Raw genomic sequence first — 18,956 nt, forward strand, 5'->3', positions numbered from 1 at the left:
CTGGAAACACCATTTCCCATTCAGCTCTGCTGACAAATGCACCAGCTCTGTAAAGATTAGGTTCAGAACCCCATGCTTACATCACCATATTTGAACCCACGTGACGTTTCCTACAATCAAAATCCTAGTGCTCTCTCCCGCTGCCATGCAGGAGGCAAGCCTGCAGCTTTAGACAAATCTAATTGTGTCTGGTTCTTCCAGCAAACCCTCCAACCCGGGCAAATAGCAACTTAATCTGGAACTTCTTGCAACCTGTGTCCAGCTGAGGGCCCAGTCAAACATGTCTGCAGAATCAGTGCTCTCCAAATCCATTTCATATGGATCAAAGCTGCCTTTCCCTGAATCAGCTACAAGAGTGGTTGCTTTCCACCTCCCTCCCTCTCCAGGTGGCCCTGCTCAGAGCCTGTGCCTTTCTCATTGCCATCTCCCAGGGTGCTTAGAGCCAGCCTGCTTTGCATGTACAAATTAACTCTACGCAGCCGGCTAGTTAACCTTCCTAGTGAAATTACAAAGACAGCTCATGCTGGAAACACAGGGGAGCTGGGCCGGAGTTGTCTGCAGGGAAGGGTGTTTAGTGATTAAGTGAAGGCCCGTCTCTGGAAAAGCTCTTTATTAATTTCATACGTGTGCGGCGATTCAGGGCCTGTGACCGACCTCCGTGGAGAAGGGAGGCAGCGGATGGAAAAGGAGCTGGTGCATTTTGGTGGGAGATATGTTCATTTATGGGGAAGAGATGTATGTTCAAATGATGTGATATGATCATCAGCAAAATAAACCCAACGCATATTTGCTTCTCCCCTTTGCGCCCCATCCTCCACCCCACGGAAGAGTTGTGGTGTTCTGAGATAATTCCTAATTATCCATAGTCTATGGGGATGGTATTCTATATGATGTGGCATTGGGTTTCCAAAGAACTGGCACCCAGGAGCATTGTGATTGCAGGGTTTGCCAGGGCTCAGTACCACGTCTCCAGGATTTAGATATTGAGACCACCTGGGCTTGGCATTCAGTCTTCAGCTCCCCACCCCCAGAACCCAGCGGCATGTTTCCAACCTACCTGGATTTAGCATTAGATCTCCATCCTTTTGGCCAACTTCTGCCCTCAGGACACCAGGAAGCGTAGCTTCGGTGGAGTGACTCTGGATCAGAATCTAGCCAGCTCTGTGATGTAGCCCAACCTTTGGAGGTGGACGGGCTGTGCTGGATCCAGAGGAAAGCCGTGCTTCTGGCACAGGCATCTGGAGCCAGCGCCGGACAAATCGAGCAAGAAGTTTCCAAGCGTCTGCAATTTCTCTACAAAGGAGGACGGAGCAATAATGAATATGGAGCCAAGAAAGTTCATCTGTGTCCTAGAGCACTTCAATTAGTAATAAAAAGTTGTATAAAGAGGGGAGGGAAATCAGTGCAGACTCGGCCGCATCCACTCTGGCTGCCTCTTGCCTTTTTGCTTTCAGAGAGAAAAATCCATTAATGGCAGCCCCGAGGCCTGGGAGCAGTAACCCTGTCACACAGCAGCTCCCAGCCTTTATAGCTAACTCTGCCAATTTGTCTGATGAAGACCCTGGGTGTACCAGCCCGGGCCTCTCGCCTCTCAGTCTATTCTTAGTCGTTATGGATGACGGCTTGGCCTTGTGTCTCTAGTGACTGGTACTGTCCTCTCGTGGCTGGGCCCACAGAACCAGTAAGGGAACGGTTGGTACAGCTGAAGTCAAATGCCAGAGGCTGGTCTTTCTGGAGCAAAAATATCTGGGCTCTACTCCCAGCTCCCTGTGTGCACGGGATTCATAAATCAAGGGTGGCTGCAGCTGTAGATTCGTTACGCTCTCAGCTGACGTGGTGTATGGGATGCCCTCTTTGTCAAATTTGAACTCTTTGGACGGAAACTTTCCAAGCCGGATGTCTGACGTGGGCTGAACGGTTTTGGAAGATTTCAGCCGAAGTGGTTCAGCTGTTTGCGAGAACGGGTGGGGTGGGGAGAGTGGGTATGTCAGGCTGAGACGAGCAGCGAAACCAAACAGAAGGCTGATCCCATAGTTAGAGGTGCTAGCCGGGGACTTGAGACCACGGTTCCGTTCTTCGCCATGCCGCAGACTTCCTGTGAGCCCTTGGGAAGCTCCCCGAATCTCTCTGGGTCTCAGCTCCTTGGGTCTGATAGCACCTATCATAGAATCATAGAATAGAATCATAGAATCTCAGGGTTGGAAGGGACCTCAGGAGGTATCTAGTCCAACCCCCTGCTCAAAGCAGGAACCCCTGACCCAGAGGGGGGTGGTGTCATTCAGACTGCAGCTGCATTACATTACTGTTCAGGGTGCACCAGAGCTGTGCGAGGTGCTGTCCACAGTGGTAAGGAAGAATGGACCCTGCTCCGAAGGAGCTAAAGCTAAAGCCGCCCTTGATGCCACCAAGGAGATCAGCCCCCAAAGGTGACCCGTTCACTTGCAGTCGCCTCCTCGGGAGCAATATCCCCTCTCTTGCAGGGACATTGAGGACACCAGGCACCTAGACCAACCCGCAAAAGAGAAGCAAGAGTGAACCCCTCCACTTGGGAGGAGAGGAGACCCCTCCCTGCAGGCTGCGAAGGGGCCTGGGAACCACAAGAAGGGGATTTTTGGTGGTCACTTGAGGGGCTCCCTCAGCTCCCAGCAGGGCACTGAAGCGACTGGCTGAATAATTAACTCCTAGTCACCGGAGCTGCAGCTCAGCACGGTGCCACAGGAGCCTCTGTGACCTGCCTGAATTCAGAGGAATGGCACAGAAGCCAGAGGCCAGCAGGGAATGTCCCTCATTTCCCTCCCTCCCTTCTCTCGCTCTCCTGGAGGCCAGGCTGCCCTTTCCGAGAGGCTGCAGTGTGGGGTTCCTGGGAGGTGAAGGGCCTGCAATTCCCAGCTGCTTGTCGGCTTCGAGGCCGACTCCGCGGCTGAGCATGGGCCGCAGGGCATTGGCTTGTTCTTTGCGGGTTTTTAAGTGAGGAGATCGGGTGCATTTCATCGCTCAGGATGGGGCAGGGGGTTGGGAACCGCCGCTGGTATTTTGAGTGCAGAGCCAGGCGAGATCCCTGCGCACAGCTCTGCCGAAGCCCCTTGCTCCTGTCCCGTAGCACCCGGGGCTATTCCAGCCCTGCCAGTGCCCCCTTCCTAAAGTTTTGCCAAAGCACCTCAATCCCACCCTGCACCGGCCCCTACAACTGAACCTAGTTTGTGAGCTCTCTCACGTGGGGACTGTCTTTTTCCTGCATGTCTGTCCCGTGCCTAGCACAACGGGGCCCTGCTTATTGGTCGCTGCCCCTAGGGGCCAGGGGCGGCTCCAGACACCAGCGCTCCAAGCGCGTGCCTGGGGCGGCCAGCCACTGGGGGGCGCTCTGCCGGTCGCCGCTAGGGTGGCCGGTAGGGTGCCTTCGGCGGCTTGCCTGTGGAGGGTCCGCTGGTCCCGCGGCTTTGGTAGACCTCCCGCAGGCGTCCGCCGAAGCCGCGGGACCAGCGGACCCTCCGTGCTTGGGGCGGCAAAATGTCTAGAGCCGCCCCTGCTAGGGGCTACCACAACGCAAGGAATGAGCAATAATCGGCTTCTTACTAAGCCAATCCTGCGCCTTTCACAAAGCTCAGCCAATGCACGTTCACAGCGATTGCCTGTGAAACCTCCGCTACTGCAGTACTTGCTCTGCTGAGCAGCATCTGCCAATCATTCTGTGCTGGGCAAGTCAATTCCCACCCGTAGATCCTAGGTCTCAGCCACTTCCGTTTTGATCTGTACAACAAGGGAGATTTCGTGCCATGAGGGTCTAGTCTATTGTATGTAGTTCTTCCGCTGCACGCGTCATCGTAGCAATGCATTAAGAAACGTGACTAACCTCTGCTAGGTTTGTTCTCTTCTCCACTCCCCAGAGGGTGAGGCAGGGACTGTCTTGGTTTGGTAGGATCCTATTTATTTATTGAAAATGTCTATGTTGCTCTGTCTTTGTGTTGGAGAAGCCAAGGTGCAGTGGGAAAGGCAGGCGTGTCAAGCCCAACCTGGGCATGACGGGTGCATGTTATGTGAGCAAAGACAGCTCACGTATGGCTGAGTCACTTCTGACTCAGAAACCAGATCCTGGTGTAAACAGCCGGCCCGGCCCCCTGCTCCACCTTCCGAAATAAAAGACAACCTGTGGATGGTCTCTGCAGCCTCACCCCATCTCCTGGCACAGCAGCGGCAGCTGCTCCACACAGCATGGACATATGCTAATAGAGCTCCCTAGCTGCCTGTCTGCAGCTGAGCACTAAGTCGGTCTGTGTGCAGCTACAGGGGGGAAGGCAGATGCGGCATGGTCTGGCAGCACCGGCTCCTCAGGACAGAGCGGCCGCTTGGGGTGCAGGGAAGCGCGGCACACGTGTTGGATGATGCTGTTTGGTGGTTGCATTGCCCTGCAGTGTTAGGTGCTGTACGGACACGCAGCAAAAGACGGTCCCTGCCCTGAAGAGCGCCCTCTCTAGGGCCTGTCACTCTCAGGGTGCAGCGCTCTGAGGGTCTCTGGAGTGCCAAAGCACGCACCTCACCTTGCCCTCTCGAAAGCCAGGCCGGGGCGAGGGTGCGGGTGGGCACTGCCTGGACCCTTATGAGAAGAATAAAGGTTAGGGTTAGGGTCTCCTCCGTGTCGACTGATCTTTACTAAAGCCTTTGGCCTTGTCTGTGCTGGGGGGTGCCCCGATTCCAGCCACCACTGTCGCTGCAGTGATGCACAGGCCGGATTTAAGCTGCCATTTGCTCCACTGCCCCTGGTTTCACTCACAGCAAAGGCTCAGCGGGCCAAGCCGCAGATGTGCCTGCCTGCAGCAGGAGTTTGCACTGAAACAGCTACCCCCATGCCTGAGACTGGGGCAAAGCACTGGCCCCTCTCAGCTCCCCCGTGGAGTAAGGGATCTACATTTCCTCCAACTTGCTTGTAGCTGCTCATGAGTCTCCCTCTTCCTCCGCCTTCCCCACCCTTTTCCTGTCTCCCTTGGATCTTTCTCCTTCCCCTTTTCTCCTGTCTCCCCCTCCTTAGTTCTACCGATCTTTCTCTCTTCCCCCACCCCGTGGCAAATCACCAGTTGAAAAGCCTCCCAGCATGTAGATTAGCCAGAGAGCCCCTATTAAAGTGGAAAAAAAACCCACAGCCACCAACCCTGGAGGCCCTGCCTCTTGTTCCATTTTTGCAGCTTTAACCGTCCAAGCCTCTCTGTAATGAAGTAAGACGCCCTGCTGGGAAAATGATCTTCTGCAGCGGAGAGAGAAGCGGGCCGCTGGTACGGAACGGCTGGGTTTTTCAGTGCGGCGTTTAGACGTCAGCCAACATCTTAAAAGTTGCTTCCTCATGTGTATCGACAGCAGGGGCTTCGAGCTCCTGCTGGAGCCGCCTGTGGGGGGAAGGGGGCCTACGCAGACAGGTATCTGGGGGGGGCATGTGCCAGTAGCACTAAATCATTAGGGTGCGTAACAGGGTCTGAGTTTCAGAGACGCCGAGCGCTCTCCTCTACAGCTGCATCGATGGGAGCTGTGGGTGCTCTGGCTGAGCATCTTGAAAGGAGGAGGATCCGGTACTCGGCGCCTCATGAAATTAGGCGCATGGTAACGACAGGACATTGCCCATCTCTGGCCCCGTTTGTCGGAGGATCTCAAAGAGCTTTACAAACATTAAGTGCTGCATGCTGCTCTCATTACCCCAGGTGTGACTCCGAAGTGAGTCCATCAGTGTATGATAATGGAGTGACACCTGATTGATGCCAGCAAGTGGAGAGCCACATTTGGCTAATTAACTGGTTAGGCACCAGACAACCCCCCTGTAAGGCAGATATTGCCATCCCCAGATTACAGATGGGTAAACTGAGGCATGCCGTAGTTAAGGGCCTGATCCTGCCATGCCTACATTGCGGAGCATCATGCTAGGTGAGCAGTCCCATTGAGATCTTGTGTCAAGATGCTCCTCAGTGTAAGGGGGATGGAATCAGGCATGGGAGTGCATGGCGAGTTGGTGACTGAGCTGGGAATAGTTAATTACCCGCGTGGTTAACGATTTGTGCCTTCTTTATAATCAGAACGTTTCTAGCTTCAGTTTCCAGCCGTTGGATCTTGTTGTACCTTTGTCTGCAGGGCTGAAGAGCCCAGTGTTGTGAGATTTCTGTTCCCCGTGTAGGTCCCTGTCGACTGTGAACAAGTCAGCCCTTAACCTTCTTTTTGTTAAGCTAAGCCGATCAGGCTCCTTGCGTCTCTCGCTATAAAGCACGTTTTCCAATCGTTTAATCATTCTCCTGGCTCTCCTGCGAACCCCCTCCTGTTTATCAACAATTCTATGGCGGTTGGGCACCTAAATGCCATAGACTGAAAGAGAAAGGGTGGCCCAATGGTTGGAGCATCAGCCTGGGTCTTGAACAATGAGGGTTCAATGTCCTACTCTGCCTCAGACTCCTTGGGCGAGTCACCTCGCCTCAACATGCCTCAGTTTCCCGTCTCTATAATGGGGATAACAGCACTGCCCTGCCTCACAGGTTGCTTGTAAGGATACACGCATTAAAGATTGTGAGATGCTCAGATACTACACCAGGGGTAGGCAACCTCTGGCACGGCACGCGAGCTGATTTTCAGTGGCACTCACACTGCCCGGGTCCTGGCCACCCGTCGCGGGGGGCTCTGCATTTTAATTTAATTTTAAATGAAGCTTCTTAAACATTTTAAAAACTGTATTTACTTTACATACAACAATAGTTTAGTTCTATATTATAGACTTATAGCAAGAGACCTGCTAAAAACGTTAAAATGTATGACCAGCACGCGAAACCGTAAATCAGAGTGAATAAATGAAGACTCGGCACAGCACTTTGGAAAGGTTGCCAGCCTCTGTGCTATGCCAATGGGGACCATAGCTGTGTCGTGGATAGGGAAGTGCTTCTGAAAATCTCAGCCTAAAAACGTGGTCTAATTTTTCCGAGATTCTGAGCCCTCGTAGTCTGAAGCCCCTCTGAATATGAAGCTGATTACGTCGACCCTTGGATTCGGGTGCCTAACTTTGGGCACCTTCAGTTGAAAAAAGAATTGGACCAAAGATTATTGAGCAGGAGAAGAACTTGAGCTAGGCCCTTAAAGTTACGAAGCACGTGGTGAAAACTGATCCCTGCCGGCTTTTCCCTTGTACCTGCCCTGTGAGCTGAAGAGCAGGTGGAGGCTGACATGAAATTAAAGAGCAGAACATTTAGACCCAATAAAAGGAACTACTTCTTTAATGCCGTGTGCGGTGAACCTGGAGGATTCGCTGCCAGAAGAGGGCAATGAGACAAATACTGTGGCTGGATTCTAAAAAGGCCAGGATAATTTTATGACTGCTAATAACGTTTGCAGCTATGCAAGCCAGGATAATAGGGGCAATCAAATCTTGTGCTTCAGGGCATAAAATGATCACTCACGGGGATACAGGAGGAATTTTGCTTCCATCTACAATGTTGCAACATTGAGTAAGTACATTGTGGTTTCAAATTTCCTTCCTTTGCTGAGTCAGGTGCTGGCCTCCCCTAGACTAGGCCATCACATCACATCAGGGCCCTGGTCCTGCATGGAGATCTGCTAACCTGGACCAATACACCTCTGCAAAGTGCCCAGGTGAGACATTTTTGGTGGCAAAGCCAGGAATAGACCCTGTTCGCTAGACCACTCAACGGGTAGTGATCAATGGCTCCCTGTCTAATTGGCAGCCGGTATCAAGTGGAGTGCCCCAAGGGTCGGTCCTGGGGCTGGTTTTATTCAATATTTTCATTAACGATCTGGTGGATGGCATGGACTGCATCCTCAGCAAGTTTGCAGATGACACTAAACTTGGAGGAGTGGCTGATATGCTGGAGGGTAGGAATAGGATACAGAGGGGCCTAGACAAATTAGAGGACTGGGCCAAAAGAAATCTGATGAGGTTCAACAAGGACAAGTGCAGAATCCTGCACTTAGGAAGGAAGAATCCCATGCACTGCTACAGACTAGGGACTGAGTGGCTAGGCAGCAGTTCTGCAGAAAAGGACCTAGGGGTTACGGTGCATGAGAAGCTGGATATGAGTCAACAGTGTGCCCTTGTTGCCAAGAAGGCTAACAGCATTTTGGGCTGTATAAGTTGGGGCATTGCCAGCAGATTGAGGGATGTGATCATTCCCCTCTATTCGACATTGGTGAGGCCTCAGCTGGAGTACTGTGTCCAGTTTTGGGTCCCACACTACAAGAAGGATTTGGAAACATTGGAAAAAGTCCAACGGAGGGCAACAAAAATGATTAGGGGGTTGGAGGACATGACTTCTGAGGAGAGGCTGAGGGAACTGGGATTGTTTAGTCTGCAGAAGAGAAGAATGAGGGGGGATTTGATAGCTGCTTTCAACTACCTGAAGGGGGGTTCCAAAGAGGATGGATCTAGACTGTTCTCAGTGGTACCAGATGAGACCATTACTCCTTGTTCTGTCAAGTTGCAGTGGGGGAGGTTTAGGTTGGATATTAGGAAATCTTTCACTAGGAGGGTGGTGAAGCACTGGAATGGGTTCCCTAGGGAGGTGGTGGAATCTCCTTCCTTAGAGGTTTTTTAAGGTCAGGCTTGACAAAGCCCTGGCTGGGATGATTTAGCTGGGGATTGGTCCTGCTCTGAGCAGGGGGTTGGACTAGATACCTCCTGAGGTCCCTTCCAACCCTGATATTCTATGATTCTATCTCAACCATCTTTTCTCCATGAACACAGTCTTCTCTTGGTGGAGTCAACAGTGTCTGAAGTCATGAATTCTGCTGAATCCAAGAGAAACTCTCCTTCCTTTTTTCAGTCCTCCCTTCAGATATCCCTTGGTGGTAGAAACAAACTCAGGGCAAAATTTCTCCTCTCTAATTAGCACTGCTCCCACAGAGAGACAAAAGGTAGAACCTCCTCAAGAGGTGGGACTGGCTTTTCTTCTCTGCTCACTGTCTCTCCGAGTTCATCCCGGGCCAGGCCGATGGCGACATCATTAAATTCTGACAATCCTTAGGTCAGCAGAGATGCTTTACAACTCCCTGCCGGCTGGCTCTAAATTTAGAGGTCTCAGCATTAGGTAAAGTTTCCTTCCTCCGGATGGCACCTTTAATTGCATGTGATAAGTGACTCTGGTCTGCGGGGGCTGGGGGAGAGGGAGGGTGATTTAAGGAAGAGAAGGGGAAGGTTACAAGGGACACGGCAGCAAGGAGATGGAGAGACGCAGGCAGAGGCAGACAGTGAGAAAGCACTTTGCCACTCCTAAATGGCCAGTGAAGCTAAGCAGCCTGGCATTTCTCTCATTAGAACCTGTCTGGCTGCCGGAGAGATGCCACTTTTGACAACACGCAGGGCACTTGATCCGCTAGCTGATGTAAAGGAAGGCAGTTCCGTCGACGTCAGTGGTGTGATGTGGTTTCACGACAGCTGAGGAGCCTGGCCCGGGGTTTATTTTTACGTTGGGTTCCTGAAACTCAAAGGCCAGAAAGGCCTTGTGGGTCACCCATTCCTCTCCAATTACCCACTGTCTCCTTTATCTGAGCGAAGACAGAGCATGGCTGAACGAGGGCTCATTAAATCCTCCCACTTGACGGAGAGCCTCTTTGCACAGGCTGTCTCAGCTGTTGCTCTGGGTGGTTTTAGCTAAGCTGTGAGGGTGTATATTTCACCGTGTCAATGAGGGGCTTTTCACATGGGTCCCAGGGTCCCACTTAGGGGCACTGGTTTGGCATTGATGGCTGGGGAATCTAGGAGTAACTAGTGTAGCACGTAATCAGACGGTGGAACTGACTGCCACAAGACACTGTCAAGCCAAGACGAATGCCAGGCTAGTCTCTACCGGCTGGGGATTTCTCTTGCCCTTTGGACTCTTGTGGAAGCCCTAACAAGGTTCACTGTGCTCCCTTCACTCTCACCGGGCACTGAGCGCTGCCTGCCCCTGCGATGGGCTTAGCACCTCAACTCCCCCCAAATCAGTGGGAGTTGGCTGGCAGGAGCACGTCCTTACCCAGCCACTGGCAATGGAAAGAGCATCTGGGTCCGGAGAGGCAGCTGGACCCTGCACTTGCTTTTCTTACTCGCTGGGTGGAAGGATGGGCTTGGGGTGAAAGTGCTGGGCTTGAGCTCAGGAAATGGGAGTTCATTTCCTGGCTCTGCCACAGGTTTCCCAATTGAGCTTGGGCAAGTCACTTCATCTGTCTGGGACTCATCTCCCCATCTGTTAAAATAGGGGTGGGAGTATTGCTCTTCTTCCCAAGTGTGTTCTCTGTTACCTGTATTTAAATTGTCAGCTCTTTGGGGCAGGAACCCTTTCTTACCATGTGCGCGTACAGCACCTCGTGTGATGGGCCCCTGATCTCCTTCAGGACCTGTAGGTGCTACCAGACTCTGACCAATAATCCCCGGTGCTCATGTGAGTGGAGAGGCTTGGCAGCAACTGTCTGATGGTGCAGTGCTTCTGTTTTATTATCCCTTGAACTGACACAACAAAATCAGATCTGGCTGCTTAAACCAGCACAAATCTTCCATGGGGTGGCTACTCAGCAGCTGTCACGTTCCATGGCAGGGCCTGGATTAGGCTGGGGGAGTTCAATTATTTAAAACTCTCACATCTCCTCTGTCTTGGTGTCTATATTTCCTGCACGTTGCCGTAATTTGCTCTCCGTATATCCATCTCCCATCTTTCTCCTTTGCTATCTGGAGCGATTTCTCTCCTGGCTCGCCACGTCCATCTTTCTCCCGCCGTGACACAGATCTATGGATTTTACTCTGGGGCCTTCACCGTGCTGGAATCGGGGGAGGAGGGAGCAGGTTATTTGTTACCAAAGGTTCCGGAGAAGAAGGTTTTGACATGACGGAATGTCTCATCTTGAGCAGCAAGCTCCTGTCATCTGTCATAAGACACAAGAGTGGCTTTTTCCTTTATTCCACTGCCAGCGCTCTCCCCTACAGCGTTAGCATGTCCAGCAATGTCCCTGGGATATATGTGAGGTGAACAGGTGTCTGCTCTGCTCCCCACCCAACCGGCTGTCACTAGGAGAGAGCTCTTCATTTTCCCCAGGTTTGGTATCTCCGACCACCAGGAGCCTGGAACGAATGCTCCTAAGGGTCATGATTCGCCAAAAGAATCAGCTGCCTTACTGAGTGTGATTCCACGTCTGCATGGCAGTGTCCAGGTCCCACAGCATCCTGAAATGGATTCTTAGGGGATGGTCGCTGGTTTGGTTGTCCCAAAGTGGAGAGGATATTTCCAGGCGCGTAAGAACACGAACATAAGAAGTACTGCATGGGACCACCAGTTGCTTGTCCACTTTGGTATTCTCCCACCAACAATGGCTAGTCCCCCGTGTTTCCAAGGAAAGTGCAAGAAACCCCACCTTACATGACACTGGGGTCTGTACTTTGCAAAATCTGTTGCTCAGATGCTTCCATTGACGTCTATATTACATGGGTCACCAGATCAGCTGTAGGAGCTGAACCCATCTCTTTCCCTGCCTTCCAACCCCAAATGTGACTGGGCCAGGACTCTGCTTTTTTGCTCTGGTCCACATGGTCCTTCCGCATTGTAAAGACTCCATGGCCAGCCATGAGCTAGAAGAGTACTTCAGCCTTAAGTGTGAGCAAGTAGAAGGCTCTTATCCTGGGTGCCATCTGACCACTAGAGGGCGACATAATCATACTTAGACAGGGCATCACATTAGCACCTGCTGGTGACATCGATTTCCTAGTCTCAATTACATGTCCAACTAGCAACTGGGGCCAGGTATGTTCCCTGCTTGCATTAGCGCTGACACCAGTAAAGTCTCTGCTCCAGGCAGAAGATGTGAGGATCTCCATGGAATTCCTTTTTCATCTGCTGCTTTAACCCCATATTTTTCCAAGAGCTGCTTTGCTGGAAAGATGATTTTCCCCATAGGAGTCGCCCCGAGACAGACAAGCCTCTTCTCTGCTGTTGGGAACGTGGATGGACTCTCCTTTCTCCCTGCAGGAGCTCAAATATGGACAGACAAGCGAGGAGAAGGCAAAACTCTTTTGTGACCTCCGGTGCTGTTCCTTTGTGAGAGCAGGTTGTGTTGCTTCCAGCTCCCACCCAGCACAGACTCCTCCAGTCTGTGTTCCCAATGGCATTTGGATGGATTCTGCCGCTCCCAAGGAAAGCCAGACAGGGCTCTCTGGAGGTGTCGAGCCTCAGCTGGGCAGTGGGTTCTAGGTGAGTGACTCTGGTCCACATTCTGCGCTCAGAGGCGTTAGTGTGAGTTTCGAATGTCTCCGACAGTGGAGTTGCTCAGAGTGAAACTGGCGTACCTGAGAGTAGAATCTGGCCCCGACGGCTCACCTTCTGGGTCCAGGCCTGAGTCCGGACCACCAGTGTAACGCTAACCATCCCCAGAAACTCAGAGAGGCCTGCAAAACAAACCTGAGTTTGCCACTACCCCGGACCAAGCGAGGCTCTTCCTTGGGGAGGCTTTTCAGAGCCGAATGAAACTTCAGGCATCAGTGGAGACAAAGAACCAAAAATCCCTTAGCAGCTTCCCCTGCCTTTTCCTATTCTCCCTCTGCCAGAAACGAGCACTCAGTGAAACTTTCCCTCCCGTCTCTGCTGTGACAGAAGTGCCTGGGTGAGTTTTTGTCGGCTGTGGCGAATTCGGCTTAGGGACATCAATGCAGGTGCGGCATCGGGAATATCTGATGGATTTGTACTCACAGAGGGAAGCGCTTGGAGGGGAATGTCGCCAGGAGAGGCAAGGAAATGTGCTTCCCGCTGTTTGTGTGGAGGTGGGCAAGACGCCCCGGGAGGTTCGTGTGAGCGGGAGATAACGCGCTTCCCCGGGTGGCTGACGGCATGAGGAAAAAGCGCCTCCCCAGACACATGCACTATCTCCCGGCAGCACAAACACACACCTTGGGGCATCGCTTAATTAGCGCAGGCACAAGACACGCAGCTGCCGGAATGAATTCTCTTCCATTGAGGTTCTTATGCTGTGCCCACGTCTGTCGTATCTGAGGGCACGTCCACATTGCAGCCAGAGGGTGTGTACTCTCGCTAGCCCTCTCAAAATAGCAGTGAGGATGCTGCGACACACGGGCTTCGCTGCGGGCTGCACAGGTGAGTTCCTAGCGGGTCACGAGTGCTTGTGCAGTCCTCCCCGAAGCCCGCACCACAGCGACCGCCCTTCTGTTTGGAGCGTGGGTACGTCTACACGAGCTGCCATTCCCGGCCCCCCGACTGCAGGGGAGATGGACCCTGAGTGGCTTCTGGTAGCGGGCTAGGCGGCACAATCAGCATCTGTCGTGCCTGTGTCACCGGGAAGAAAGATTGGGGTGATGCTTGAGGTTCATTCCCGTCCTCAGGAGGCGAAGGGGGAAGGGAGAAGCCCAGATGAAGATGCTGTTTCTGTGATACTGGGAGGCTATTGGCAGGCTCAGATTAACACCCACCAGCCCCGACCTCTCCTGCTCCCAGGGTTGCTCTCCCGGCCGAAGTCGCTGCATGGCACCCCCATGGCGTGAGCGATCCTGCCGTGACCATGACAGTGAGCACCGCGCCTTCCATGTTGAACCTTGGTCCCCGTGGCAAAGCAAGCGTAGCAGCAGTCGGAGCGCAGCGAGGGCCTTCCAGAGACAGGGTGTCTGCAGCTGGAATCGCACCGGACCAAATCCTGAGGGGCCGAACGCCAACCATACCCCCCTGGCACTGGCACTGGCACTGGCACTGGCGGCTCCCAGCCAGAAGGTGCTGCGTGTTTCTTGCAGTCCGCTCCCGTTGACTTCAGATGCTCTGGGTTCAAGGTCAGCCATCTGCAGGCTGCGATGTGCAAGAGCTCAGACTAGCTGATCATGATGGTCCCTTCCGGCCGGCCGGGCTATGAGTGTTTGAATGTGCTGCACTGGCCGACCTCCTTTCCCGTCTCTTGGGGGTCTGGGAAGTGACCGAGCGTTTCAGCAGCGCTCTGACCTGCAGAGCCCAGAAAGCAAGGTGGCTTTGGCATAAGTGCCAACTTTCTCCGCTGCCAGCGGGTGCCCGTGCCCCCCTGCCCCTTTCCCCACCCATGGCCCCACCTCCATTCCAACCCTGTCCCCAAAGTCCCCACCCTAACTCCACCCCCTCCTTGCCCCATTGGATCCCTTCCCCAAATCCCTGCCTCTTCCCCCAGTGCACTGTGTTCCCTCTCCTCCCCGCTCCCTCCCTGCCCCACGAATCAGCTGTTTCACGGCGCAAGCACTTGGAGGGAGTGGGGAGAAGCAGGACGCGGTGGCGTTCACGGCGGAGGTGGAGGTGAGCTGGAGCAGGGGGGAGGGAAGGAGCCACAGGGAGCTGCCGGTGGATGCTGAGCACCCACCAATTTTTTTCGGTGGGTGCTCCAGCCCCAGAGCACCCACGGAGTTGGCGCCCATGGGCTTTGGTTCTGCTGGGACACAGTTGAAGCTAGTCATCGCTGTGCAGGTGCTTCTCCTCACCAGTCTAATTAGAAAGCCAACAGCTAGGAGCTGCAGCATCCCCTGGCTTCCCCTCTGCTACCACCGGCATCTCCCACTGCTGAGGCCATCTCATCCCTGCCAGTCAAGCCACCCATGCTGCGTCTAAGTCTCCCCTTTGTCCTTTTCCGTCCTGCCCTCTGTGAAGCTGCCATGGGGGGATCCCGCGCCTTGCCTAGCAAGTCTGATCTCAGCTGCAGGGAGTATTTGCATGTGCTGCCATTTGCATACCTTCTTAACGAGCTCCCGTTTGCTGCTGCACCTCCTCTGAGAACAGTTTGTGGGAACTCGCCAAGTCCCAAGCTTATCACAGCCGATAATGATCCACACATGAAAGGGAGCTTCCACCTGCTGCCACGGCGGGGAATGGCCCTGCTGTGGGCACCTCTCCCAGTTCTCATTTGCTTCTTTGCAGAGGCCTCTAACCTGCCAGACGCCCCGGGAAGACGGAGGATCGGGGCACGGCACGTAGCAAAGGCGGACTGAGGCCATTCACGCCACGCATGCTGCTCCGTCCAAGAATCTGGGAGGGAAGGCGAACGGCGTCTCCCTGCTCTGAAGCCAGAGACAAGGGGGAGAGACGGGCCCAAGGAAGCTCAGCCTCACACCTCAAAGTGGAAGATACCAACTCAGAGGCATTTTATCAATGGATACGCCTAGCTCCTGTAACCTGACAGTGCCAGGGTTCCATTCCATCCCCCCTGGACACACGAAACCTGAGTCACCCTGGCCTGACTCCAGTGGTACAATTATTATTATTGTTGTTACTAACTACAGGATCACCCAGTGCTAGGTGCTGTATACGCACATAGGAACGTAGGACGGGAAAGGGGCCTCCTGGGTCAACGTGTCCAGACCCTGCTCTTGCAGGGAACTTCGTCATATAATCCCATTCCTCAGCTGATCAAGCTCCATCGGTTTCCTTCTACTGCTCCTAGTGGGAGGTTGCTCCAGAACCTCCTAATGGTTAGAAACCTGCTTCTAATTTCTGCCTCCGTTGACTCCTGGCCAGTTTATCCCCTTCTGTTCTGGGGCCAGTGTTGTCCTTTAGCAGGGGTTCCCTCCCTGATGTGTTTATGGAGAGCGATCAGCCTTCGCTATGCTGGACGAGACAACCCAGTCCCCTCCGGTGAGGCAGGCTCTCCATCCCCCTGATCATCCGAGAGACAGCGCCTGCCCCGAAGAGCCTGCACTCGAAAAGGACAAAATGCAGGCGTGGAAATGGACACCGGGTGGTGAAAGTGCCATGCACAAAGGTCCTGACTCCCTAGCCGGTGCCCTGCCACCAGACAGCATTGCCTCCCCGGTATGCTGGAGTGACTGCACGGGGGATGTTCACAGGGGTAACTCGGCGACCAGCAGGGCAGCATAGGGCACTTATTAAAACAAAAGCTTAAGCCCCACAGGAGGAGCTGAAGGGGGGGTTCTTGCCCCAGGCAACAGCAGTTCAGCTGGGCCTCCATCAACGCTAATGGATCTTTGCTGGTATCAGGCAGTGGGAGGGCGGCCTCAGTCTAGGTGGTCTGGGTGAATGGTGGTAACCCCAAGACAGGCATTCACTGCTAGCACTGACTTGCAAGCCAACAGGAATGAATGGTGCAGAACAGCTTGTAGAAACTGGCAGTGTAACCTAGTGGCTAGGGCACTCACCTGGGACTCAGGAGAGCTGGCTTCCGCTCCTGGCTGTGCCAGTGGCCACTGGGCAAGTTGTTTCCCTTCTCTGATCCCCCTTCCTGCCCCTTGTCTTATCTATTTAGGCTGTAAGCTCTTTGGGGCAGGGACTGTCTCTCTCACTACATGTGTGTACAGCGCCTAGCGCAGGGGAGCCCTGATCTCAGTCCGGGCCTCTAGGCACTCCTGTGCTATAAATAATCATAACTGGGCCATTTGTTTTCCTGGCATAGTCAGAAAAACGTCCCAAGCGAAACAGAACGACTCCATAATGTTCCCAGCTAACCGCCGGGGAGGGACGCTACTCTGGGAAATCATATGTTTGTCGGGAGACAAGTGGAGCAGAAAATCTTTTTGGTAAGAACCGAAGGGCCTTCCCAAAATGTAACTGCCTGGTATGGAAAGGAAACATTGAATCACTATCAGAGGGGTAGCTGTGTTAGTCCGTAGCCACAAAAACAATGAGGAGTCCAGTGGCACCTTAAAGCCTAACAGATTTATTTGAGCATAAGCTTTTGTGTCGAAGTGGGTTTTTTACCCACAGAAGTTCATGCCCAAATAAATCTGTTAGTCTTTAAAGTGCCACCGGCCTCCTCGTTGTTTTTATTGAATCACTGGGAAGTCAGCACCCAGCCGAGGGTAAACAGATTAATGCTCCTTGCGCTCAGAAGACAATGACAGTCGTGCTGACTGCTCTTTCAAACCAGAACGCTCCAAACTAAAGCCCAGGAGATGCCTTTCAGGAGACTGCCGAGCAGAACAATCTGCTTGTTTTGTGGTTGCTAATTTATTTTATTGGGTGGGGGGAAACCTTTAAAATCAAGCGTGTGTTTGTCAAACGGAACTGTTCCGACTCTGGAAATCCAGCTAGCAATTCTCACCGCGGGTAAAACACCAGGCCAAATCCCCAGCTGGTGTAAATTGACGTGGCTTCTTGGATTTCACGGGCACTACACGGATTTACACCAGCTGGGACTAGCCCGTGGCAACCCCACCTGTTGTAAGGCCTCTACAAGTGGGGATGACTATTAATGGGGACTGTTCTGCCTTATGAGCAAAAGCCGAGAGACATTTTCCAGGGGCTGATCCTACGCCGAATATAGCGCCTGGCAAACTAAGCATAGGGGTCAGGCCCCACTTCTGTCTGTAGATGCGGCCCAGCGGGGGTATTGGGTCAGTACGGACAGAGGGGGAAGAGCGCCCCCTACTGAGTCACCGCCTGCACTGCCTGCAACAGCGGCTGGGATTTCCCTGGGGCATCTCCCATCCCGCTGCTGAACAAACACCCCGCTCAGGGCGTGGTATCTGGTGAAAGCACAGCCCGAGGCTGACGTGCTAGTCGCAGGAATGCCGTGATACCAGTCAGAGGGCCCCGGCGGTCCCGAGCCGCCCATCAGCGGGCACCGGCGGTCTCATGACACCAGAGAGCGCCACCATTGCCCTGCCACCGATCAGAGTGTGAGCCCAGAGAGCGCCGGTGGTCTCACCCCGCTAATGAGAGAGCTAGCTAGTTCTGCTACCGCCAATCAGTGCTGCCGTCTCCCTGAGACCAGCACCCTAGAAACGAGGGCCCTGGAGCTCGCATGTAAAGAGCCACTCGCTCACAAGAGAAGGAGTCTCTGGGCGTTGTTTCTATTTTGCTCTAAGCAGTGGTCAGGCTTCCCCTCCCGCTGCCCAGAGGGGATGGAAGTGGCATGTGAACAGGCTCTCACAGGCCGGGGAAAGAGGCGAGTGTGTTGATTTACTGGCCCATAAAGGGCGGGGGCCACCGGGGACACACGAGGGGAACGGATGAAGGCGCAGGGGGGCTGACGATGCGTTCCGAGATGTGTCTCTCTCTCCCCCAAGCGAGCGAATGGCCTGGGAGAGGCAACCCATGGGTGGGGATGGAGAGAGAGGAGAAATTTACGAGCCCTCGTAAAAAGTTTTCTGCGCGGCTGTAATTAATGGGCGGGAGGGGCCGGCTTGCGCGGGAAGGTGGAAGCCTGCAGCAGAGGAGCTGCACATGCCACGGAGCAGCTGCCACATAAAAGGAGCCGTTGCTACAGATGCGGCAGTTTGCGTTTATCTCTCCTGTCAGTTGGGGCCCTGGCTTGGCTGCTGTTATTGCTCAGTTCAATAGTTAATTTTCACATAAACCAGAGGGTTGGCGCTTTCTTTTTTCTTACCCCTTTTTGTTTTTTGGTTTTTGTTTTTTAAATTCTCTCTGGCGACGCCTCCGATCTGCCTAAAAGCTTTAAATGTACAGCTTGCCGCACGGCGTGGCCTTTCTTTCCCAGGCCTCAGAGACTAGCCCCCTGCCTTTCACTGCAGCATCATCCCACTTCTCCTCCCCTCCGGTACCAGGCCCCACTGCGCTCCCCCTGCACCGGGAGGATGCCGCAGTGGGAAGGGAGGGTGTTGTCGGTGCTGCGGAGCTAGATTAACGGGATTGTGTGAACGTAATGAGGGGGAATGGAGAGGTGGAGGTGCAGGAGTGTGAATGCATGAGCAGCAGAGGAAGGCGATGGGTGTGGGATCCGGGCAGCACCTCACTCGTGAAGTTTCTGCATGGCTAGAAGCCACGAAAACACGCTGGGGCTGTCACCATTACACACCTACCCAAGCTGTGGGCTTTGGCTCCGGAATCGGATCTGAGGCCAGACTTTTTCCACGTCCCATCGCGCTGGGATCTGGTTCAGCCCTTCCAGAGGCAGAGCCATGCTGCAACGCTCCCCGCCCATCCGGAGGCAGAGTCAAGAACAAGAGGGCAAGGGAGCGTGTGGGCACCTGGGCACAGGGTGGGTATAGATGTACCGTGGCCAGTGCTGTAGAAGGCATGCGTGTCTGG

The 18,956-nt window shown here is 53.7% G+C and overlaps 1 protein-coding gene across 3 annotated transcripts in view; it reads left to right on the forward strand.

Moving 5' to 3' along the window:
* The window catches only part of IGSF21 (immunoglobin superfamily member 21), a 256,335-nt gene that overhangs the window by 208,502 nt on the left and 28,877 nt on the right, over positions 1-18,956 (forward strand). The gene's annotated exons all lie outside the window — the stretch shown is intronic.

This window comes from Mauremys reevesii, linkage group 21, assembly GCF_016161935.1.
Source record: "Mauremys reevesii isolate NIE-2019 linkage group 21, ASM1616193v1, whole genome shotgun sequence".
NCBI lineage: Eukaryota > Metazoa > Chordata > Testudines > Geoemydidae > Mauremys > Mauremys reevesii.